Genomic DNA, 25,756 nt, shown 5'->3' on the forward strand with positions numbered 1-25,756 from the left:
GCTCTCAACATCAGTCTCTATCCTTGGTTCCAGCCTTATTTTTCCTTATGGCACTCATCATCATCTGACATATTATTCACTTTCTAAAAAAGTATCCTGTTATTTCAGTGAAAGTAGGGACTTTAATTCACTACTAAATCCACATGGCCTAGAACAGTGCCTATCACAATGTACATGCTCAGCATATATGATGATAAACACACCAGTTCAAAACATGCTTCTGGAGAAAAGAAGCAGCATGTCTTTTGCAAAAAGTATTTTTAGCTATATATATATATATATATATATATATATATATATATATATCATATAACTATATCTATTTATGTATACACACATACACACACATACACACACCAAGTGGCACTAGTGGTAAAGAGTCTGCCTGCCAACATGCTAGACTTAAGAGACTCAGGTTCTATCCTTGGGTTGGGAAGATCCCCTGGAGGAGGGCATGGCAATCCACTCCAGTATTCTTGCCTGGAGAATCCTCATGGACAGAGGAGCCTGATGGGCTACGGTCCATAGGCTTGCAAAGAGTAGGACACAATTGAAGCAACTTAGCACACAGTTGCCATTTTCACCTCCAAGGGATCTTTCTAACCCAGAAATTGATCCTGTGTCTTTTGCATCTCCTTGCATTGGCAGGCAGATTCTTTACCACTGAGCCACTCAGGAAGCCTATATATATATATATATAGGCTTAATATATATATATACGAAGCGAAGCGAAACGAAGTTGCCCAGTCGTGTCCGACTCTTTGCGACCCCATGGACTGTAGCCTACCAGGCTTCTCAGTCCATGGAATGTTCCAGGCAAGAGTACTGGAGTGGGTTGCCATTTCCTTCTCCAGGGGTATATATATATATATATGAATATATATATATATGAATATATATATATATTATATAGGAATGATATATACACATATATATTATTCACAGTTATTTCTCATTTTTCATAGATTTTACATTTCCAAATTCACCTCTGTCCAAAAGTTTATTTGTAGCCCATATCAATGCTCATAGCACTGTCATAGTCCTTCACAGACATGCATGGAGCAGCAAAACATCTGATTTCCCTGACATGCATAATTACTACCTGAGGTCAAACAAGGTAACACTTGTCTTCTTGTTCCTGCTCTTGTACTGTAAACAAATGTCCTTTTAGTGGTCTATGCAATGCCCTACCTATGCTTTTATTAGTGATTACACTTTTTAAAATAGCTCCCAAGTGTACTTTTGAAGTGCTGTCTAGTGTTCCTAATCCAAGAAAGCTGTGATGGGCCTTTTGAAGGAAATATGTGCATTAGTTACATAAACTTCACTCAGTTCAGTTCAGTTCAGTTCAGTCATTCAGTCGTGTCCGACTCTTTGTGACCCCATGAACTGCAGCACACCAGGCCTCCCTATCCATCACCAACTCCCGGAGTTCACTCAGACTCATGTCCATCGAGGCAGTGATGCCATCCAGCCATCTCATCCTCTGTCGTCCCCTTCTCCTCCTGCCCCCAATCCCTCCCAGCATCAGAGTCTTTTCCAATGAGTCAACTCTTCACATAAGGTGGCCAAAGTACTGAAGTTTCAGCATTAGCATCATTCCTTCCAAAGAAATCCCAGGGCTGATCTCCTTCAGAATGGACTGGTTGGATCTCCTTGCAGTCCAAGGGACTCTCAAGAGTCTTCTCCAACACCACAGTTCGAAAGCTTCAATTCTTCGGCGCTCAGCTTTCTTCACAGTCCAACTCTCACATCCATACATGACCACTGGAAAAACCATAGCCTTGACTAGATGGACCTTTGTTGGCAAAGTAATGTCTCTGCTTTTCAATATGCTATCTAGGTTGGTCATAACTTTTCTTCCAAGGAGTAAGTGTCTTTTAATTTCATGGCTACAGTCACCATCTGCAGTGATTTTGGAGCCCCCCCAAAAATAAAGACCTGAGCTAATAGTGATGTTGGCAATTAATTAAATGTTATTGAATCAACAGTATATATTCGATAAAGTGTTTTAAACAGAAGAACACATAAAATAAGGTTATGCATTGATCAACTGATGATAATGTTACGACCAGAAGTTCGCAGGAACCTAACTCGGCATTTCCTCTAGGAGCAATGATTCAGCATCCACTAATTCAGAGCTTGCAGTGACTTTACAGAACATGGTTACTGTGAGTAATGAGAATTGGCTGTATTCATGTATAAATATATGTGCACAGTGACTTTTACATACAAATTGAAGAAAGAAAAATTCTGTAAAGTTCATAGCTCATAGGGATGCACAGAACACTCTAGCCAAGAATATAATCCTTCATAAAACATAATGGTTGACATTAATGTTAATCACATGGTTCCATCAACTGAAAGTGATTGAATAACTCAGACCTAGTGGAAAGGACAGAAGCTATTAACTGAAAGACTTTAGTTGTGTAGGCTTTGGCAGTACTTAACTTTATTCTCCTTTATAAAATGGGTACTCATTAATATTAAATTATTTAAACCAGAAAGTGAACTGAACATGATTACCCAAATCACTTTACTTGCTTAATGAACATAACTTTCTTTGTTATGTTACCTAGGGAATCATTTATAAAATCCCCAGAGGGGAAATTTGTACAATTATGCCACCTGGAGTTTGGGGAATGCCACTACAAAACAAGGATGATAACCCATATTAACCTTTTTTTAGTATTAGGAATGCAAAGTATATGTGCATTGCTGCCAAAGATACTGTCAGATTTTTGTGGCAACTATTAGGATGCTTAATAATGCTTATTATTTTGTAAACACATTGTACTCCTTCAGGAGTAAGCAGTAATGAATGAGAGAAGTTAAACATTAGTTATCCATATAATAACTATACATGGAACAGAAAGCAACTTGACTTAATCCATTTTCCTAACTGTTGTAGTAGAGTATTGAAGCCCATCTATGAACATTCAGCTGTTGCTAATAAATGGGGCAGACAGCACATTATTGATAAAAATCATTCTCCTTATTTTGTAGACATATCAATTGCCAACACAACTTCTTTCCAAATTTATAATGTGATCATCTATTTATTCATTTTTTCAGCAAGTACTTCCTATTAAGTACTTCCTATATATCATACCGAGTGTACCTTAGTGTACTATCCCTGTACCAGGGAATACACTGGTATACCAGGGATACAAAGATGAATAAGAAATATTCATCCTAAAGAGTGTCACAGTCATCTTACACAAAAATATCATAGACTTGGACATCCAGCTGGACAATGAGAAAACTGCCCAGCACTGATTGCTCAGGTGGTTTGACACTGATGGTCTGTGTTCCAAACCCTCCCCATGCTTTTTGAAAGAAACCAATAAGCACTAAGGTAGGAAGGAAGTGACAGATCCCTCCAATCAAATGGAAATGTACATTCAAGAACCAGCTCACCTGTTCCTACCTATATCTCAGTTTTACATGAAGAAGGGGTAACTACTACTTTTGGTGAAACTTTCTCCCCAACCCTCCACCCAAAATAAAGTTGCTATCTAAATGGTTCCTTCAATTTACAGAGATTCCTCTAAATGCCCTGACCTGTTCCACTGATACTCTGGCTAAATAGAAACTTGATGATGTGCCTTATGCTACTGCTGCTCATTCACTCTGCTCAGTGGGCAGAACTAAAGGTCATCCTTAAAGACCCAACCCAAACTCCCCTTGATGAGCCATGCTACATTTTTTCTAAATCTTGGACTGTTGCCAATTACCCAACTGTATGGTCTGCCACCTGAAAGACCATAGATTGGCAGGTTAAAGATACCTACCTCTAGGGCTGCAGACTCTGTGGGGAACTGTAGCTGCTGATTATATAGCCTGGATCATTCCTATGGAGGCCCACAACAAGAACTTGTTCTCTGATGAGATCAACTGGAATCAAGATGCAGTAGCCAGATGACCATCACCCAGAACTATCATCATACCACACATGGCAGTACATCCGCCATCATAAACTGGACACATAATAAAGTACTCTATGTTTCTTACACAAAAGTCACCATTACATGCTAGACTTTCAACACTGGCCAAAAGTTGACCCATCGGTGTGGTGGTAGTACAGGAGGCCACATTTCACATAGTGTTTGTCAAGAATTGTGAAAGGTCTCACATGAAAACTACAAAGTTAGCTAGTTTCTTGAGCTACAGTTTTCAGAGTGATGTAAAGAGGGTCAGGTGACAACTGCACACACAGCAGTTCCATTACCGAAGATCACAAAGCTCAGGGAACCTGGACATTTTATAATGGGAAATAGGCGTACTCCATCTGTATCCTGGGCTTCCCAAGTAGCACCATGGCAAAGAACACATCTGCTAATGCAGGAGACATAAGAGATGCGGTCCCCGGGTCCTCTGGAGGACAGAATGGCAACCCACTCCAGCATTCTTGTCTGGAGAATCCCATGGACAGAGGAGCCTGGCAGGCTACAGTCCATAGGGTCGCAGAGAGTTGGACACGACTGAAACAACTTAGCACGACATATTAGTATCCCAGTGATACACAGTCTACTGGTACTTCACTGCCGTTGACACTTTCAGATTACAGTGGCACTGTTTCAGTTCAACCTCAGCCAACTGATTGGACTGATTGGTATACCTTCCAGGTGGCAACCCAGTTATGAGGGGACCAAGAGAATTCAAACTTAATTGCAGGTCAGTCTCTTGCTCGCTATAGTTGAATCAACATAGTCCTAGGTCATAAGTACAATGACCACTGGGTTGAATACACTATTCACCCAGGTTCCTAGAGTGGACTATGAAGGCACTGGGGAAGGACCACTTTAGATCTCCAGGGGGTGGGAGAGGGGATGAATAAGTAATGCTCCTTGATCCTTAAACCTTACTTATATATTCCCAATATAAATCCTTATGATTTTTCTGATGCCTACTGGCCTTGAGTTATACAGTGCATGGCAATCAAAGCCACAGCTAGTCAGTGACCTTGCCCATGTGACCAAACCAAACTAAAGTGAAATGATGATCCAGACTAAGTTTAGCAACGCGTCTCAAAGAGGAGAAACCCCTTTCAGTAATATGTTTTTATGTGAGAGAGAAGGAGCCATAGATATCTCTCTACATTGGCCCATTTGTTTCCCCCTGTAATAATTGGCAATGACACCAAAAATCAGCATGTCAGTCCAAACTCCCTTGTGTGGGTTATAATGGATAATTGACTGGCCTTATACTTATCTTGACTGATTGAAATAAGACCTGTTAGTTGTTCTTGGTATTTATTTAAAACTGGCTAAGTCCAGGGCTCTGGGGGCATAAGTGAGATCAATACTGTAGGTTGTCCTTACCCTGCTGCTTGGAATCATATTAATAGTAGCCTTAATTGCATGCTTTTTAAGACAAATTGAGTGGTTTGATCTCAACCTCTGTCAGATTAATCAGAATGGCCAGTAACATAGGCAACTCATAAAAAGTCACCAAAAGCCAAGACTGCACATGTGGTAAGTAAAATAAAGCCTTCCCCCATAAAAGATGCCACATCTTAAGCCCTGAAACCTTATATTATATTACAAAGGAGAATTAAACATGTAGATGAAATTAAGTTTACTAATCAGTTGACCTTAAAATAAGGAGATTATTCTGGATTATTTGGCAGGCATACAGTAATCAGATAATCCTCAGATATGAAAGAAAGAGGCAGATGAGGCAATGCCAGAATGATAAGACATGAAAACACTCAACCATCCATTGCTGGTTTTGAAGATGGAAAGGGTCCAAGAGCCAAGGAATGTAATGGCTTCTAGAAGCTGGAAAAGATTCTCCCCCTGGAGCTTCCAGAAAGAAACACAACCTTGCTGACACCTTGATTTTAGGCCAGTGAGATCCATTTCATACTTTACACTCCAGAACTATACCATAATAAAATAGTGTTGTCTTAAGCCACAGAGTTTATGTAATTTGTGGATAATAAGACACTGACACAATGCAGGGTTCAGGGGTGGAAAGACATTCCTTTATGAGTATCTGGCCCTCCTACGCTCTTACAGATTCACCAAGAATGCAAGACCCTGACCCTATCCTGTCTTCACCTGGTCCACTGCTCAGGGTTGTGTTTTAGGTGAGGAACCTGGAAGGATGATGTATTAAATCCCAGGCTTGTTTACTGCTTTCCATAAATGTGTCATATTTCCACAGCTTAGCATTTCTTAGTTGCAATGCATGTATGAGATTCCCAGGTAGCTCAGTGATCTACTGCCAAGGTAGGAGGCGCAGAAGAAGTGGGTTCAATCCCTGGGTCAGGAAGATCCCCTAGAAGAGGAAATGGCAATCCACTCCAGTATTCCTGCCAGGAAAATTTCATGGACAGAGGAACTTGGCGGGCTACAGCACATGGAGTAGCAAAGAGTTGGACACAATTGACCAACTGAGCACAGCACATGAGCGTGCACGCGCGTGCGCGTGCACACACACACACACACAGATCTGTCCCACTGGGAGATCTTGGAAACAATAAAACCTCACAAACCATGAAAACTGAAGCATTCTGTGCCCGAAAATAAGGAAACACAACTAGGCAACTCAGCACAGCACAACATTTGTATACCCACCGTGTGCACAGCATCTGCCTTGGCTCTACTGGCCTGTAGCACTTGGGAGTAAGGGGAACTAACGTAACAGCACTGATTGATGTGCATGCTGCTTTATCAGGGATGGTGAGCATCTAAGGGGTGGGGAAGAAGGAACAACTGCTCTTCTAATCCACAAACTCTCACTATAACAATTCCTTCATAACACGTAAGGACTGCACATATTAATAATATAAGATGATGCTTTTATATGAATTATTAAAGGGGAAGGTATAGAATATTGAGAACTGTATTTTAAATGGAAGTTATTCAGGATAAATCTCAGAAGCAGTATTTATTCAAGGAATCTGCCTCTATTTCTGTTATACAGTTTTCAGTGCATTTGAGTAAAATAAATCTGATTAACACTATAATTTAATTTGGTTAAGGGAGCTGTAATACTCTAAAACTATTGTTACAAGGAGATTTATTCACAGAAGTAAATAAAATAATTATGAAGCTGATAAAATGACTACATAAGCCATTTTACAAGAGGGATATATTTTTCCTTCTTTTCAATGAATGTTTAAAGCTCTCCTTCAAGCTCTTGGTAAATCTATTGATCTGTGAAACACAGTGCACTCCAGGGAGGCAATTCAGTTGACATTATATATCAAATGATGATATGAATAATAATCATACCATTTGGCAATTAAATGTCTTACAAACTTTCAACTGATTGAACATCAAAAAAGTCAAATGAGGTCAAACATTGTATTTTTTAATTTTCATATTAATGATATAAACAATAATATTAAAAGATATAAAGAATAAAAGGGCATAAGAAAAATTACATAAAATATTTCAAGATAAAATATATATGAGGTATGTAGCTTACTATTGACTGTATATGTAATGTGTCTTTTTAGCTTGCAGAATTGTTTTATATTTTTAAATATTTTGCTTGTAAAGTTGTTATTGAAACATTTCAAACCACTTCTTTGGATGGGTTAAGAGGAACATGTGGAAAATGGTAACTTTAATCAGTAAAGACAAAGTATCACTAAAGAACACAGATCACAGAGAAAGGAATCATCTGAATTTCAGAACTTTCACACACAAATTCTATTTTAAACATAACAGTGAAGGGTACTTTCAAAAAATTTTACATATTTTACTTATTCTCCAGTCCAACATTGAGCCCCACCAAAAAAAATACACACACTATCCCCCAAGTGGTTGATTACTAAAGAGTTAAAGATTAGACACTCATATTAGTTAAAGACCTATAGAAGCTAAAGTGTTTGTTAAAGGCTACTTTCTGTGGTCATAAATACTAGGTCACATATTTTACAATACCATAAACAATCCTGTAGTGAGAGATTTTTAAAACTTAGATTAGATCTATGTGCCTATTTTTTATCATACAAACTAAAATGTAGTTATTCACTGTACCTAACTACACTTACCTAATTATCTAAATTATTGAATTACAACTGCATTTTAAGTACTTCTATTAAATATCCAGCACTATATTTATTTTTATCATCATAATTTAAAAATTATTAAACAATCAAGAGAGCTTCATTAAGATACTCCATACATGTATGATAAAACTTGGAGCTCTAAAGTAACAAATGATTGAATAAAATATCATATACCTTCCTCACCCTTGTAGCATCAACATATGCTGTCAGTGTTCCACTTTTACACGTTTTGATTAAAATTAGCTTATTTTTAAAATCGTTGATGACAATAACTCACAAAGTTTTCAACTGTTTGACATGTGCAGTAAAGAAACTAAATAACTTATCCAAAAATTTGAGATAAAATATGTATTTTCAAAAAGATAAATACTAATTTCAGATTTCTAAGGCATACAACAAATAGCAAAGGGTGACCAGAATAAGGAAACATAAAGCAGAGGTAAAAAATGATCTACAAAAAGAGAGTTAGGGATGGTTACCAACAGGCATGAAAGATGAATGTTTCTTTAAAAGTTATTCTTGCCTCCAGTGCTTTGGTCAAACAAGCCTTCTATTAAAGTACTTCAATGACGCTCAGATTCACTTTGTTATTAGTTGGTATTTCTTGTAAAGCCATCAGAAAAATTTTAATAGATATCTCTTTCCCAAACATATCTTCAGATCTTCCCAAACGTAAATGCTGTAACCTTCAATCAGATTTTCTTAGATGTAAAGGATTTTTCACAATCATGTAGTTATAATTCTAAACAGCTCAACCACATTCTTCAAAAATCATTTCAAGTTCCACATTACTTATGAGAATTATTAACAGCAAGTAACATGGAATTTTATTTCAACTATTCACAACTGTATTACAAATGACCCTGGAAAAATGCTGGCAGTGGGGGTATGGACCCTCCACACAGTCCACCAACCACAAATTCTGTACTATTACAGTACCACGTTACAGAAGAAAATCCAGTTTACAAGTGGATTCACACATCTCAAACCTATGTTGTTCACGGGTCCATAACTATCTATTGCTGTGTAAAATTTACTACAAACTACTACAAACCTAGTAGCTTTAAGCAACATGTATTTATTGTCCTAAAACTTCTGTGGGTCAGATGTCTTGGAGCAGATAAGCTGGCACTCAGACTCTTGCAAAGTGTTGGCTGAAGTGTGTACTTTCCTGGAGCTCCAGGTTCTCCTCCAAGCTCATGTGACAATAGGCACAGTCTAGTTCCTTGCTTTTGTGAAGGCTCCATTTTCTTGGCGGCTGTAGGGAAGAGGTTGCCTCAGCTCCTGAGAGGCTGCTCACAGTTCTTTGCCACATGACAATTTCTCAAGTCCTCTCAAAAGACATTAGCTTGCTTCTTCAAGTCCAGCAGGATAAACTCTTGCTCCAGTCTGTTAAGATGGAATCTTATATAACATAATATATTCATGGCAATGACTATTCCACCATCTGTGCCATGTTCAGTTGGCTAGAAATAAGCAACAGGTTCTGCCCTCACTCAAAGGGTGGGAATTATTCAAAATTGTGACTCACTATGGAGTGACCTTAGGAAGTATCCACCAAAATAATTCCCAGGCTAAACTTATAAACTCTAAAACCAGATTGCCTCAACTTAAATTCTGACTCTATGCTTACTAATTACTATTTATATCTGTTTCTCCATCTTAAAATGAGATTACAGTACCTCTTCTTAAAGTTGTGAGTTAATATTTTTTAGCTCATTTCATTGCTACATTAAAATCACACAGTAATAATACCTATGTGTTGATGTCACAAGAGGCAAAATTCCCAATTATTTATTCATCACATAATCTGGGTCAGTAAAAAGAAAATTTTTAGTTCAAGTCTTTTGATTAATTATTTTAAAATAATGTACAGAAGTATTTGGCAATAGGAAGTTCTCTATCAGTATGCATTAAGTAAATTAATATTAGAATATCTATATAAATTTCTAGGACTTCTCCTGTGGCTCAGTGGCAAAGAATTTGCCTGCCAATGCAGAAGACACAAGAGATGAGGGTTCAATCCCTGGGTTGGGAAAATCCACTGGAGAAGGAAATGCCAACCCACTCCAGTATCATTGCCTTGAAAATTTGATGGACAGAGGAGCCTGGCAGGCTATAGTCCACGGGGTTGCAAAGAGTTGGACATGACTGAGCACGCACACATACATAAATTTCTAATAAGCCAATACATTTTTACTCTCAAAATTTCATACGCTGTGCTGTAAAATTGTATACTGTCTTTTCTCTTGAATGATTCATATTTGCATATGTGCAAATGTGCATTCTGCCAACCATTGTAACAACATAGAAATTCCTAAAGAATATTGACATTAGCTAACAAGATACAAATATGAAATAATGTGCAAAATAGCAGTCAATAAATATGTTAAGAAATCATGATGGTAATTGAAATTTAGAGTTACAACTCAATAAGAGTAAGTTATGGATCAACTTCTACTAATCACCTGCCTCAGAAACTTATCTCTGCTTCCTAACACACAATTCACAAATGTTTTAACTTTTCAAATACTGCCATTCAGTAATGAGTGATAACCCCACCCTTTTAATGACCTTCCATGAGCTGACTCTAAAATCAGTTGGAAGCCCACAGAGAAGTATACAAATGCTAGGTCCTAGAGATGAGGGGAAATATCCATTCTTTGGGATGTTGATCAGAACTTGAAAAGTAGAATTAAATGCAAAGGAACAAAGGGTGACTAGAGAGAATGTAGGGCATAACAAAATCAAGGGTGGGATCAGAAACAGACTCACTAAATACACTTCTTTATTACAGTTTGCAGTTTGGCATGTAGCTAAATGTCTAGAATATATTTGAAAGGGACTAAAGGTTTCTCAGAGTCTCAGCATAATGCTCTCATTTCAAAAAAACTTATCTACACATGATTTTTTGAAGACAAGTTCATATTGAAAATCAAAATGTCAAAGGAGATAAATGGTTGGAGTCTAGAGTAAACGAGATGTAGTTCTGGATAGAGCAATGAACTTTAACATTTCTGGTTAATCAGAGAGAAATATGCACATACTATAACAATGAAGAAAACAAATACAAAATATAAGGGCACATATAATATAAAACTCTAAAGAATCTAAAATTATTTAATAATCATTAGCAAATGATTATATTTTTAGCTGTAATATACAAGGAAAACTGAAATGCAATAACTTCTCTTTGAGCTCACTCACAAGGGAACATGAAATATGTTTATTCCTATTCAGCCTTGCACAGTATCAGAGTCACCCTGAACCCTGACTGAACCCTATAGAAGAAAAAGGGTCAAATTTATGGTTAAGATTATAGCAGTTCTTAATTGGCAATATTAATTAAAAAGTCAAAGAGTGTCAAAGACTTCTTTAAGATGGTTTATTGCTAATATGAGAGTGTCATATATACTTTGCATCTAACTGATGACAGTTGAAATCATTATGGCATGGTTGTGAGAACTGAAAAAATTACTGGGTACCCAGAGACAAGAAAAAACATGTGCTTAATGGCTATAACTAAAATTAAGCATGAATCATTACCTGAGAAACAAATGAATGAAATGTATTAGCAAAAAATTTTTAAATGAACTAAATATTTAAGAAGGGCATAAACTGAAGTTATCTTGAATATGGAGAAACCACAAAAGAAATTACAGAAGAAAGTATTAATGTGACAGTTTCTTTACAAGGTTGAAGAGAAACGCTGTCTTTAATTAGCAAGTTCAGAAACTTTTCTAACAAAATGCTTTTATTGATCTTTCTTCTATAAATATTTACTTTTAATCTGACCCAGGCAATCAAATAAGAGATCTTCATTTCCCTCCATCAGATTTTCCACGTCTTCACACAAGTGCTCAGATCCTTGTGTTTTACAAATTAAATATGTCAATACATTTTATCATGGTATCGTATGCTATTTTCATTAAAATCTCATGGAATTCTAGATGCTGAGGATACTTCAGCTTCTTTTTTCCCTCCCCAAGATTATTTCAGATGAAAATATATACAAAACAAATATTTTAAAATTATTAATATAAACCTAACACATATTCAAAGGAGAAAAAAAAAATCACAGGACAGTTTTCCAAAAAGGCTGTTCTCATGTGAACATACACTCTTAACTAATGAATAAAATGCTCAAGATTGGTAGCATCTTTTAGTAAGGTTTACTATTATTTGCCTGAAACTCCAGTACTTTGGCCACCTCTTGCAAAGAGTTGACTCATTGGAAAAGATTCTGATGCTGGGAGGGGTTGGGGGCAGGAGGAAAAGGGGACGACAGAGGATGAGATGGCTGGATGGCATCACCGACTCGATGGACGTGGGTTTGGATGAACTCTGGGAGTTGGTGATGGACAGGGAGGCCTGGCGTGCTGCAATTCATGGGGTCGCAAAGAGTCGGACACGACTGAGCGACTGAACTGAACTATTATTTTCCAACCTTAAGATTCTAGAGTGCATTTTATCAAATTCATTCATTTGTGTTGTTTATTAAATTCTCTAAGGCTACTGATTCATGTGCTTAAGTGTGAGAAAAAGACAAAGAAAAAAATCATCACAATATTATAGTCTTAAAAGTTATTATTCATATTACTTTCATACAGAGGACCCCTTGTTTAAGACCAAAAATAATAGGCCAATTGAGACTTACGCTTAACATTTAATTGTATGAGTAAGAATGAAAATTTAGGCCCAATATAACAAGAATATTTTCCCCTTGATATACTGAGCATAAAAAGTATTCACATCTGTTTCACTGCTTTGCCTTCTTCATGGGCTTAAACCTGCCAAATTATTCCATTTGATTTCAGAGAATTCTCATATGGCAATCTATTTTATTTACTTTATCTTCAATAAAATGGTTCAGTGAGCATTAGCAACTCTAAGACACAAGTTTCAATCAGTCTTCAGACAAAGGCGTCAATCTATATTAGACCTACTGTCCTGTGAGTTGTAGCTAGAAAGTTAGATAAGGTAGGGCAACAGTGAAAATGTGACAGAGTCTTAATAAAGCCAAAGTAAAGAGAAAGAAAGCTCTCCCCAGGCTCTCACAGCATAGCTTACACGAGACCAGGTGCTGGATTCAACACATGAAGAACTCCTTAATAAGGCTAACAGCTAAAGTAGGCTTCAGGCTCTATCTTTATTTTACCTGACACCTACAGTAACAGTTCTTTGTATTCCAGCAGATAATAGTAAAAACTTGAAATGCCAATAGTTAAAAATGAAGTTTCATATTCACCCCCTGGATATCGTAGAGGGGGAAAAAAAAAAAAACTGAAAACACTCAAGCTGCATAGCAGTTCTATAACATTTTCATGCAATTACTAATGTAACAGTAGTTTCAGTGGATCTTTCCTTATAAATTTGTATGACATTTTAAATATAGTTGGTGGATTAGAGTTTAACCACAAAACAATCAGTAAGTATGAGCAACAACTTATTTTGGAAAATGATATGATTAAAGACTAATTCCAAGAAATATTGGGCAGTACTGTTAGATGTCATGAAAATGCCTCCCAAAGCACAAACTTTGTAATAAGTGATGGTGGTTCATATTTGATACAGGCTGTAAAAAGCAAATTATTGTAATGGTGCTCTTCCCAGCAAATAAGACCATTAAAAATGTTTAATGTTCAGTTGAAGTGAAAAGCAGGCCAGATTTTGTATAATGGTACCAAAAATTTTACTAGTGGATCACTCCAGGCCATAAATTTGATATTACAAATGTAAACTCTCCTTTTTTTACAGGAACCAGTTTCAATTTTTCCCTTTGTAAAAAATATAATGCTGCACTTTCAGACATTTCTCCAAAGAATACATAGAGATGGCTAACAAACACATGAAAAGATGCTCAATATTGCTCATTATTAGAGAAATGCAAATCAAAACTACAATGAAAAATCATCTCACACCAGTCAGAATGGCCATCATCAAAAAGTCTATAAATGATAAATGCTGGAGAGGGTGTGAAGAAAAGGGAATCCTCTTGCACTGTTGGTGGGAATGTAAACTGATCCAGCCACTATGGAAGACAGTATGGAGATTCCTTTAAAATGGATTAAAGACAATCTCTTTAACAAGTGGTGCTGGGAAATCTGGTCAACCACTTGTAAAAGAATGAAACTAGGCCACTTTCTAACACCACACACACAAATAAACTCAAAATGGATTAAAGATCTAAATGTAAGACCAGAAACTATAAAACTCCTAGAGGAGAACATAGGCAAAACACTCTCTGACATACAGCACAGCAGGATCCTCTATGACCCACCTCCCAGAATATTGGAAATAAAATCAAAAATAAACAAATGGGACCTAATTAACCTTAAAAGCTTCTGCACATCAAAGGAAACTATTAGCAAGGTGAAAAGACAGCCTTCAGAATGGGAGAAAATAATAGCAAATGAAGCAACTGACAAACAACTAATCTCAAAAATATATAAGCAACTCCTACAGCTCAATTCCAGAAAAATAAACGACCCAATGAAAAAATGGGCCAAAGAATTAAATAGACATTTCTCCAAAGAAGACATACAGATGGCTAACAAACGCATGAAAAGATGCTCAACATCACTCATTATCAGAGAAATGCAAATCAAAACCACTATGAGGTACCATTTCACACCAGTCAGAATGGCTGCGATCCAAAAGTCTACAAATAATAAATGCTGGAGAGGGTGTGGAGAAAAGGGAACCCTCTTACACTGTTGGTGGGGATGCAAACTAGTACAGCCACTATGGAGAACAGTGTGGAGATTCCTTAAAAAACTGGAAATAGAACTGCCTTATGATCCAGCAATCCCACTGCTGGGCATACACACTGAGGAAACCAGAATTGAAAGAGACACGTGTACCCCAATGTTCATCGCAGCACTGTTTATAATAGCCAGGACATGGAAGCAACCTAGATGTCCATCAGCAGATGAATGGATAAGAAAGCAGTGGTACATATACACAATGGAGTATTACTCAGCCATTAAAAAGAATACATTTGAATCAGTTCTAATGAGGTGGATGAAACTGGAGCCTATTATACAGAGTGAAGTAAGCCAGAAGGAAAAACATAAATACAGTATACTAATGCATATATATGGAATTTAGAAAGATGGTAACAATAACCCGGTGTACGAGACAGCAAAAGAGACACTGATGTATAGAACAGTCTTATGGACTCTGTGGGAGAGGGAGAGGGTGGGAAGATTTGGGAGAATGGCATTGAAACATGTAAAATATCATGTAAGAAATGAATTGCCAGTCCAGCTTCAATGCAGGATACTGGATGCTTGGGGCTAGTGCACTGGGACGACCCAGAGGGATGGTATGGGGAGGGAGGAGGGAGGAGGGTTCAGGATGGGGAACACATGTATACCTGTGGCGGATTCATTTTGATATTTGGCAAAACTAATACAATTATGTAAAGTTTAAAAATAAAATAAAATTTAAAAAAAATAAAAATAAAAACTAGGAATAAAACCACCATATGACCTAGCCATCCCATTCTAAGTCATATACCCTGAGGAAACCAAAATTGAAAAAGATACATGTACCCCAATGTTCATTGCAACACTATTTACAATAGCTATAACATGGAAGCAACCTAGATGTCCATCAACAAATGAATGGATAAAAAAGTCGTGGTACATATGCATAATGGAATATTACTCAGCCATAAAAAGGAACACATCTGAGTCAGGTCTAATGAGGTGGATTAACCTAGAGCCTATTATACAGAGTAAAGGCAGTCAGAAAGAGAAAGATAAATATCATATACTAATGCATATTTATGGAATCTAGAAAGATGATACTTGATGAATTTATTTGCAAGGCAGCAATGGGAGAAACAGACATAGAGAACAGACTTAGGGACATGGGGAGAGGGGAGGACAGGGTGAGATGTATAGACAGAGTAGCATGCAAACTTACATTACCATATGTAAAATAGATAGCCAATGGGAATTTGCTGCATGTCTCAGGGAACTCAAACAGGGGCTCTGTATCAACCTAGAGGGGTGGGATGGGAACAGAGATGAGAGGGAGGGTCCAAAGGGAGGGGACACATGTACAGCTATGGCTGATTCATGTTGGTGTTGGACAGAAAACAACAAAATTCTATAAAGTAATTATCCTTGAAATAAAAAATAAATAAAAATTTAAAAAATATATATAATGCTGTATTTTTACCCAGGTTCTATCATTACAGTATAATCGGTAGGAAGAAAATTTGGAATGACAGTTTAATGTGAATTTATACAAAAATTTGTTCTACTACTTGCTGATACATACTTCTCAACTCATTTTCCTGGAGACTGAATGAATTATTTTTCTAACTTAAACATTTCAAAGCAATGAACCCCAAATATGTGTACATATATCTAGATGCTTTCTTCACAACTCTATAAAGACGTTAAAGGAGAACGATGGAAAACTAGTACGATAGATTAGTAGAATAGATTCTAAAAGCTCAGACTCTGTAAAGGTAAGAGTTTTTTTGTTGTTATTTTTTTGTTTGCTTGTTTGTTTTTTAACTATTTCAAACAGCTGTTCTAAAAGAGAATCAGCACCAGACTAGCACCCAGATCTACCCAGTCCTGACACTCCAACACTGATGTACTCAATGAGCAGGAGACTAGAACAGCCCTCTTCATATTATAAAATCAGTATTCCAGGTGAAATCTAAACATGTCACATTTTCTTCTCACTTAAGCCCACTTTCTCATAAACATGCATGCCTTCCCCATGACACTTACTTTAGAGACCACATATTCAGTATACCTGTATAGTGTATTAATCTTTGTATTTCCTGCAAAGTCCAGAATAGTAATGAAGTTTGTGGAAATAATTTTCAGGGGTAGTATATAATATATTAATTATCTACTGTTACATAACAAATTACCTCCAAATTTAGCAGCTTTGGACAAAAAAAAAAAAATATTATGTCAAACGGTTTCTGAGGATCAGGAATCCAGGAGTAGTTCAGCTAGGTGGTTTAGGCTCAGGCTTCCTCAAGAAGATGCAGTTACTGATAGTTCCTCCCTGTCTACTGGACAGAGGGAACAGTTCCTCACCACATGGGTCTCACCAAGTCAGCTATCCTCCCCTAGAGCAAGTCATGAGTCTGAGAGAGAAAGAGAGAAGGGAAAGGGGAAGGAAGAAGGGAGGGGGCAAAGAGAAAAAAAGAGAGAGAGAAAAAAAAATGGAAACAAGAAAGAACACCCCAAACAGATGTCCTAGTATCTTGTATAACCCAATCTGAAAAGCAATATATTATTACTTGTACCATAGTCTAGTCAACTGGCCACAAGACACAAGGTACATGTGGGAGGGAAAAATACAGTTGTATGAAAACCAGGAGATGGTGATCATTAAGGACCATCTTAAAGGCTGCCTATCACAGCTCACCCTCTGGACCCCAAGATTCACATTCTTCCCATGTGCAGTTTCAAACATACAAGTTGTACTGGATTCCTAAAGGTTATTTAAGAGATACACTTAAGATTACTGAGATACACTTAAGATTACACTTAAGATCTGAGATACATTTCAGATTACTGAGTCAGTGTAAGAGCACATAATTTATAAAAACCATCCTTTAAAATATGATTCTCAAACTGACCACTGTTCTGAATTAAGGAGGTATTTCATATATTTGAGCTTCCTTTCTTGCCTGGGAAATCCCATGATCAGAGGAGCCTGGAGGGCTATACAGTTTATGGTGTCACAAAGAGTCAGTCCTGACTGAGTTAACTTTCACTTTCACTTTTCAAATATTTAGTGAATGTTTCTTAAGATACGATTATATGCCAGGCTACAGGTGATACACACACGATACTATCAGGAAAAGTCCTGAGTTGGCTAAAAAGGAGGAAAGAAACAGGGCAAGTGTAAGGGAAGAGGCAAAGATGTAAATGGGCTTTACATTTACAGAAGACAAGGGAAAAGAAACAATAGGATATACACTGACAAAGATGTGGGCAAGTGTAAGGCAAGTTCAAGGTACACATATCAGTGTGATGAGGAGAAAATGTTGGATACTAGGGTTTTGTCAGAGCACCAGGGAATGCTGTTTTAGTCTGGTGGTTAGCCAGCTTAAAATAATGGATCAGATGGTAACAATAACTCTGTGTACGAGACAGCAAAAGAGACACTGATGTATAAAACAGTCTTATGGACTCTGTTGGAGAGGGAGAAGGTGGGAAGATTTGGGAGAATGGCATTGAAACATGTGTAATATCATGTATGAAACAAGTTGCCAGTCCAGGTTCGATGCACGATACTGGATGCTTGTGGCTGGTGCACTGGGACGACCCAGAGGGATGGTATGGGGAGGGAGGAGGGAGGAGGGTTCAGGATGGGGAACACATGTATACCTGTGGTGGATCCATTTCGATATTTGGCAAAACTAATACAATATTGTAAAGTTTAAAAATAAAATAAAATTTAAAAAAAAAAATTAAAAAAAAAATAATGGCTCAATATTAGGCAGAAAGGAATGGCCCGTTGAAACTTATACTATAAGCAGAACTGAGGAAAACCTTACATAATTTAAAAAAATAAAATGATAGTTTAAAGTAATTTTAAATTAAGAAATCTAACATGCTGTGGCAGATAAACTTTAGGGTGGTTCCCAGGTTTATGCCCTATATAAGTCCCTCCCCTTGCATGCAGGCAGGACTATGACTTGCTGCTAACAGAATCTGGCAAAGGTTATGGGATGCTATTTCAATGCTTACGTTAATATATACCCACACACATAGATATATAACTCTATTTTTCTAACATTTAGTAGAAACTCTCCTACTAATTTTAAAGATGCAAGCTACTATTATGTGAACTGTATATGGAGAGGGTCACATCGATGAGAACTGTGGATAACCTCCTGGACCTGTGGATCTCAGTCCCATAAAAGCAATGAAATGGATTTGGCCAACGCCCAGTAAGTTTGGAAGAAGACCCTGAACTCCAAAGGAAAATGCAGTCTAGCCAATATTTTGATTGTAGCCTTGTAAGATACTGAGCTAAGCCATGCCTGGACTCCTGACCCATGGAAATTGTTAATATAATAAATGTATGCCATTTTAAGCTTTAAAATATTAGTATACAGCTATCAAAAATTCATACACATGCTAACAAAATCACAGAATGCACATTTACAAATTAACTCCTTTTTACCATTTCACGGACCAAAGTTAGAATGCTAGTCAGGACACTGATCAGGTGCCCTGGAAAATACAGTCAAACTTTGAGACTCACGTTAATAGGGAACAAAATAAAACTAACTTTAAAAAAAAAAAAAAAGATTACTATTCTCTTTATATGTATTTACACATTTAGTCCTTAAATCAACTCTAAGAAATAGGCACTATTATCTCTTTTTTCTAGATTCAGAAATTAAGAGTTAGAGAGTTTAAATGACCTAAGGTTTCACATATGGTAGGTTTGTTTTTGAACCATAATTCAAATCTAAGTAATATGATTCCCAAGCTTACATTCTCAACAGTGATATGCTACAGCCTCTGTATTTACAGTTTTATTCAGTCTGTTTCATTTTACCAAAAAATGTGTGCACACCACATATTTGAATCGCTTGTCCAGCCCCTCCTTAGCCAAATCATCTTCCTGCATAGTTCATTTATTTTTTAATAATTTGAAAATTAGAGCAAATATTTTGTCAGGTATGATGCTTAATTTTTATAATTTGTGAAACTTACAGCAATATGTATAAGTATGTGAATGAAGTTTTTTCTACTCCACTGAAATAACTAAAACTGATCTTTTATTTGAATTTAATACTCTTACAATAGAAACTCTGGAAATAACTGTAAATATTATGAAGTAAAATACACATGTACACATACACACTTTAAGTAACCATTTACCCATATACACAATCTTAGTTGGAAGCTATGTAGAATATTTTAGTTCCTATTTTGTATAATCTAGTTCAGGTTCTGCAAACTTCTATGAGAGGTAAAATGGGGATAATCGTTTGAAAACAAATATTCACTTTAGGGATTTCTGGAGGGAAAGGAATGGAACAGTGGAAATGAAAGAAGAAAATGAGTATTTCTTGAAAATAGCTGTGCATTTTAATACACACACAATTATGTACCCTTCTGAGAAAAAGACTCTCTGTTTTCTAAAAGTCATTTCTTTCATGGTTCCATGATGTTCACTGTCAGGTAACTCCTACTCATAAATCTAAAATTCCCCTGCTATTACTAAAACAAATGTCCTATTACTACTCCACAAATGAGAATTTATATTAAAGGTCTTACAATGACAGGCTATATCAACATAACCATTATCTATGGTAAGAATAAATAACACAGAAGAAAAAAAAGATTGGGTGTAAGCAGATCTGAATTCTAATAACACATAATTATTTATTATCAACTATAATATCACAATAATCTACACCATTTTTTCCAAGTCCTTGAAATTCTTTGCCAAAACTTTTAGTTTCTCCACTTACTAAATAATGAATAATAATGGCCACCTTACTTAAATCATAAAAAATGCAACAGTAAAATTAATGAGTTTAATGAAAAAGTAAAATGAAGTAAAAAGTTATCAAAATGTTTCCAAGTTTTTAAATGCTAAATACATGTGGATTCATTCTTTTTGTTTTTGGGACTTCCATGGGACGACAGAGGATGAGATGGTTGGATGGCATCACTGACTTGATGGACATGAGTTTGAGCAAGCTCCAGGAGTTGGTGATGAACTGGGAAGCCTGGCATGCTGCAGTCCATGGGGTCGCAAAGAGTCAGACACGACTGAGCAACTGAACTGAAATGATTTTGTTTGTATGTCTGACAGAATTATAAAGTTGGGACAAAACAAGCAAAATTCCACAGGCAAAACAGCACCAGTACCTAAGAAATAACTGACTACATGATTCAAGTACCTTGACAAAATTCTCTCAGGGAAGATAAGCATCTATCTAGATTAAGTTTTAGAAATGGCTACAGCAATTTAGGCATCACAGCGAGGATCCTTGAGACCCATCTTACATTTTTGGTGAACCCACTTGATAAAGAAGTCTGATGTAGCATGGGCAAGAAAAAATCATAATTTTAAGAAGTCAGAGCATCAGGGTTCCCCTTTCTCTGGGGGTAAAGACTAGAGAGGGAAATGATGTAAACAACTCATCTGGAATTTTTTTTTCAGTTTTCTTTTTGTAACTATATAATTACAACTTTGGCCCCCTATAACATAACTGCTTGACTGATACCATAGTCAAGAAATGACACTGAAACACTAATTTCACAGAGACATTATAGCGTAAGAGTGGGAGATAGAATCTGCATCTCTTGGAACTGCAACTCATACTATCTCTGTGGTCCTTGCTTTGTAACAAACAATGGAGTTCAAGTTCTCTAAAGTGGCACTGTAAATATCAAGGAAAACTACCATTATATTGAAAGAAGTATAACACTAAAAAAAATAAATGATTTCTAAATAGCTGACTTGCTAGATCTCAGGAGTTTATTTAAAAAAATCAAACTTTCAAGAAAAAATCATTAGTAGTATGCTATTCCGGAGAAGGCAATGGCACCCCACTCCAGTATTTTTGCCTGGAAAATCCCATGGACGGAGGAGCCTGGTAGGCTGCAGTCCATGGGGTCGCTAGGAGTCGGACACGACTGAGTGACTTCACTTTCACTTTTCACTTTCATGCAATGGAGAAGGAAATGGCAACCCACTCCAGTGTTCTTGCCTGGAGAATCCCAGGGACAGAGGAGCCTAGTGGGCTGTCGTCTATGGGGTCGCACAGAGTCGGACACGACTAAAGTGACGCAGCAGCAGCAGTATGCTATTCTCCCTAGTTTCTGACAGTTCTAGATTCTCCTAAGTATCAACTGGATCTTAATAAAATAGTACTGAAAACATCAGTATAAATAGGCCAGCATAGTGGTAACAGAAAATACTTCAAGTGCTTCTCTTGTCTAATCATTTATTCCCAATAATTCAAAATCAAATTCACATTCTTCATATATTTGTGTTAATTTTCAAAAGACAAAGTGAGATCAGGTTTAAAAGGAAGAAGGAGCACAATAAGAAATGAAATAAAAAGCCCAAGAGAATAAACAGTGATTAAAAACTCCTATTGCCATGCATGATATGTCTCTATGGTTCACTGTTTTTGTTTTGTTTTGTTTTGTTTTGTTTTTTAACCTTTGAGCAAAGATACTTAACCAAAAACTTAAAGGACAAAATAAACCTTAGAAAAACATAATTAACCACAATGAATGAAAGAGACTTATCACCAAAAGGCCACTTACCTATTTCTCTCAGATCTTCAATAAGACTTGCAAGTCAACCTTGATATGGAGCCCTAGGTAAATTCAATTCCAGTATCACATTAGAGCAGCCCTGTTAATAGAGACAAACAATTGTCACTGCTTTGAAAATTAAGTTTTCATTTATGTCCCAATTAGTTCAATGATTTCACCATAAAACATACTAAACCTAAAGGTAAGTATAAAGCATTCTTTGCTTTGGGAATCTTCAAACGTGTATAAAATTGCTTTCCTACATTTTGGAAAACTTTAAAGCCACTGTTTGGTACAAAGCAAGGACCATAGGACAGCACTAAGCACACTTTCAAGAAACAGATTTTACTTCCCATTCTTATACTGATTTTCCAGGTTTAAACTTTTGATGATTAAATTTTGTAATTTATAAGAATAAAATTATTTATGTCTCAAGGTTCGCAAATGAAAACATGACTGATTTCAATTGCCTCTTCAACACATACTTAATGAGTTTTGTAGGTCTTTCCACAATTAACAAATTAATAGTAAGCATTTCTTCTCCCAGGTCAGAAGGTGTTTGATATGCTACTAGGGAAGAGTGGAGAAGAACTACTAATAGCTCCAGAAAGAATGAAGCAGCCGGGCCAAAGCCAAAATGATGTTCAGTTGTGGATGTGTCTGGTGATGAAAGAAAAATCTGATGATGAGAAAAACAGTACTGCATAGGAACCTGGAATGTTAGATTCATGATTCAAGGTAAGTTGTGAGTGGTCAAGCAAGAGATGGTAAGAATAAACATTGACATCTTAGGAATCAGTGAACTAAAATTGACAGGAATGGGCAAATTTAATTCAGATGACTATTGTATCTACCACTGTGGGCCAGAATCCCATAGATGAAATGGAGTAGCTCTCATAATCAACAAGAGTCTGAAATGCAGTACTTGGGTGCAACCTCAAAAATTAAAGAATGAACTTGGTTCATTTCCAAGGCAAGCCATGCAACATTAGAATAATTCAAGTGTATGCCCCTACCACAGTTAGTGAAGAAGCTAATCAGTTCTACGAAGACCTAGAAGACTTCTAGAACTAACACCAAAAAAAGATGTTCTATTCATCATTGGGGATTGGAATGCAAAAGCAGGAAGTCAAGAGATATCTGGAGTAACAGACAAGTTTGGCCTAGGAGAACAAAATGAAGCAGCACAAAGACGAACAGAATTCTGCTAGAGAATGTACTGGTCATAGCAAGTACCCTTTCTCAGCAACACAAGAGATGACTTTACACATGGACATCACCAAATGGTCAATACCAAAATCAAATTGACTACATTCGTGTAGCCGAAGATGGAGAAGCTGTATACAGTCAGCAAAAACAAGACCTGGAGCTAACTGTGGCTCAGACCATCAGGTTCTCATGGCAAAATTCAAGCTTAACTAAAGAAAGCAGGGAAAACCACTAGGCCAGCCAGGTATGACTTAAATCAAATCCCTTATGAATATGCAGTGGAGGTGACAAATAGGTTGAAGGTATTAGATGTAGTCAACACTGTGCCTGGAGAACTATGGACGGAGGTCCATAATATTATACAGGAGGCTGCCAACAAAACTATCCTAAAGAAAAAGAAAAGCAAGAAGGCAAAGTGGTTATCTGAGGAGGCTTTACAAGTAGCTGAAGAAAGAAAAGTGAAAAGCAAGGGAGAAAGGGAAAGAAACATGCAACTCTGATTGCTAGGGACCACATGAAAAGCTGCAAGGAGACTGAACCTAAGTCTGCAACAGGAAAGAGTACCGTGTTCAATTAGCAGTGCTTCCACAGGCACTGAAAATGATGGATGACATCATATACCATGCTCACTGAACATTTAGGCATTTCAGTAATTTTATTTAAGTCATTTCCAAACACTTTTGGCTGAAAAATCCTTTCTTCCAATGGAACCTTGGTGAGAGGTCAATTAATTAAGCAGATAAAAATGAAACATTCTGACTGAATCAGGATCCCAAATACTCAGTACCACCATTATTCTTTCACCAGTTACCCTGGGGGTGTTCTAGGAAGCTTAGATATATACTGCAAAGCATAACTTGAAACCACTGTTTTAATCTTAAGTATTACATAACTCAAAGTTACAAAAATATAGGTAATTCAAACTCCTGTTCTTAACATTCTAGCATTCTCTCTCTGTTGCTTCTGTTCTCCATATTTCTCTCAATGACAAAACTTTGCATAGCAGCAGACTCTACCCTTGACTTTACTTATGCTAATCTTTCTTCCCCAATCATTTCTTTCCTGCTACGTGCCACCAAAAAAAAAAAAAAAAAAAAATTTCTTATGAAAATGTAGCAGCCTAAATTGTTTTCTAATTCCATACTGACTTATTTTTCACTTCCCCATATTCAGAAATATCAATTTTTCCTAAATCAACCTATAAATTCTAGATTTTCAAATAAAATCTAAAAATCCATTTTAAAGTATGTTATAAAATGTCTATTATTATCAAAGTTAAGTTAAAAAATGAAGGGCAAAGAGAAGGATCTCACTCTATCAAATATTAGGATACACAACAAATTCAGGGACAGATACAGAGATACAGATTTCAGAAATAAATTCACAGGTCAATGATAACTTTATGTATGATAAAGATGATATCAAAAGTAAAAGAAAAGGTTGGTGCTGACTCATTGTATAGAGAAAGGAAAATAGTCTCAGAATATGGCAAAAACTTAGCTCCTTATTTTACACCAAACATAAATTTGAAATTTAACTAGATTAAAGAGCTTGGTGGCTCAGATGGTAAAGAATCCACCTGCAATGCAGGATTTGATCCCCAGGTTGGGGAGATCCCCTGGAGAAGGTGATGGCTACGGACTCCAGTTAATCTTGCCTGGAGAATCCCATGAACAGAGGAGCCTGGCAGGCTACAGTCCATGGGGTCGCAAAGAGTCGGACAAAACTGAGCAACTAAGCACACATGCACACAAACAATTTTAAAATGTGAAAATTATCTTTTCAAAGCTAATAGAAAATATTCAGGTGAGTTTTTTGAAAATTAGAAGTAAAAGGCAATTCTGAAACAAAACATAAATAATGAGCCATAAAATTAATGACTTTTACTAAGCTAAGATTAGAATTTTTCAGTGACTAATGGCAGAAAGTGAAGAGGAACTAAAAAGCCTCTTGAAAGTGAAAGTGGTGAGTGAAAAAGTTGGCTTAAAGCTCAACATTCAGAAAACAAAGATCATGGCATCCGGTCCCATCACTTCATGGGAAATAGATGGGGAAACAGTGGAAACAGTGTCAGACTTTATTTTGGGGGGCTCCAAAATCACTCAGATGGTGACTGCCGCCATGAAATTAAAAGACGCTTACTCCTTGGAAGAAAAGCTATGACCAACCTAGATAGCATATTCAAAAGCAGAGACATTACTCTGCCAACAAAGGTCCGTCTAGTCAAGGCTAT

At 36.7% G+C, this 25,756-nt stretch overlaps 1 protein-coding gene across 7 annotated transcripts in view; it reads right to left on the reverse strand.

Moving 5' to 3' along the window:
- FOXP2 (forkhead box P2) overlaps nucleotides 1-25,756 on the reverse strand; it is a 662,372-nt gene that overhangs the window by 422,665 nt on the left and 213,951 nt on the right. For all 7 annotated transcript variants that reach the window (XM_059885450.1, XM_059885445.1, XM_059885448.1 and 4 more), the window contains one exon: nucleotides 22,324-22,414. The gene's annotated coding sequence lies outside the window, so the exon portion shown is untranslated. The remainder of the gene's footprint in view (nucleotides 1-22,323; nucleotides 22,415-25,756) is intronic.

Source organism: Bos taurus, chromosome 4 (assembly GCF_002263795.3).
Source record: "Bos taurus isolate L1 Dominette 01449 registration number 42190680 breed Hereford chromosome 4, ARS-UCD2.0, whole genome shotgun sequence".
Taxonomy (NCBI): domain Eukaryota; kingdom Metazoa; phylum Chordata; class Mammalia; order Artiodactyla; family Bovidae; genus Bos; species Bos taurus.